The following is a 602-nucleotide window of genomic DNA, read 5'->3' as shown; positions in this document are numbered from 1 at the left end:
TTATTACTATAGCAACCTGACGGCTACCACAGCTTATATCCTTAGCCATGTTATTAAGCTCCTTCTCTTCAGAACACTTGTCACACTATGCCTTACATTTTGAATCTTTTATTGTTCATACAAGGCAGCACTTCTCCATGTGTGAGTATCCACAAATCTCTCACCATCCACAGACTCTTATTCACTCGTGCCAGACTATTTCTTGCATCATTTTAAAGTGAATCGACACTTTTACAGATTCTAGAGTTATTGTGACTTGAGCCAAAACCATATTTGATTGCCTGATATGTCTTTGTTCCATATCATCACTTGTGCACTTTATGTGTGTGTGTGTGTTTGTGTGTCAGAACAAGAGTGCAAGCATGATCAGCCTGGAGGGTAAATATAGCCATTTAGAAAGGCTAAAAGCGGTATAGAGGGGGAGGGGACAACAAGGGTATCCAGAACTGTGATGGCGTGGACTGCTGATCAGACTCAACAATTCTCTGCATCTGTCTTTTGAGAGTCTTAATGAGCAGAACGTCAATGCTACAGTATTTCTATAACTATGAAGGAGTTTAACCACTAACTACAACTTTTTAAGCTTGTTTATTTAAAATTGC

Source organism: Sinocyclocheilus grahami, unplaced genomic scaffold, assembly GCF_001515645.1.
Source record: "Sinocyclocheilus grahami isolate Dianchi unplaced genomic scaffold, SAMN03320097.WGS_v1.1 scaffold3198.1, whole genome shotgun sequence".
Taxonomy (NCBI): domain Eukaryota; kingdom Metazoa; phylum Chordata; class Actinopteri; order Cypriniformes; family Cyprinidae; genus Sinocyclocheilus; species Sinocyclocheilus grahami.
The sequence above is the reverse complement of the archived record's forward strand: the minus strand, read 5'-3'. Positions refer to the sequence as shown.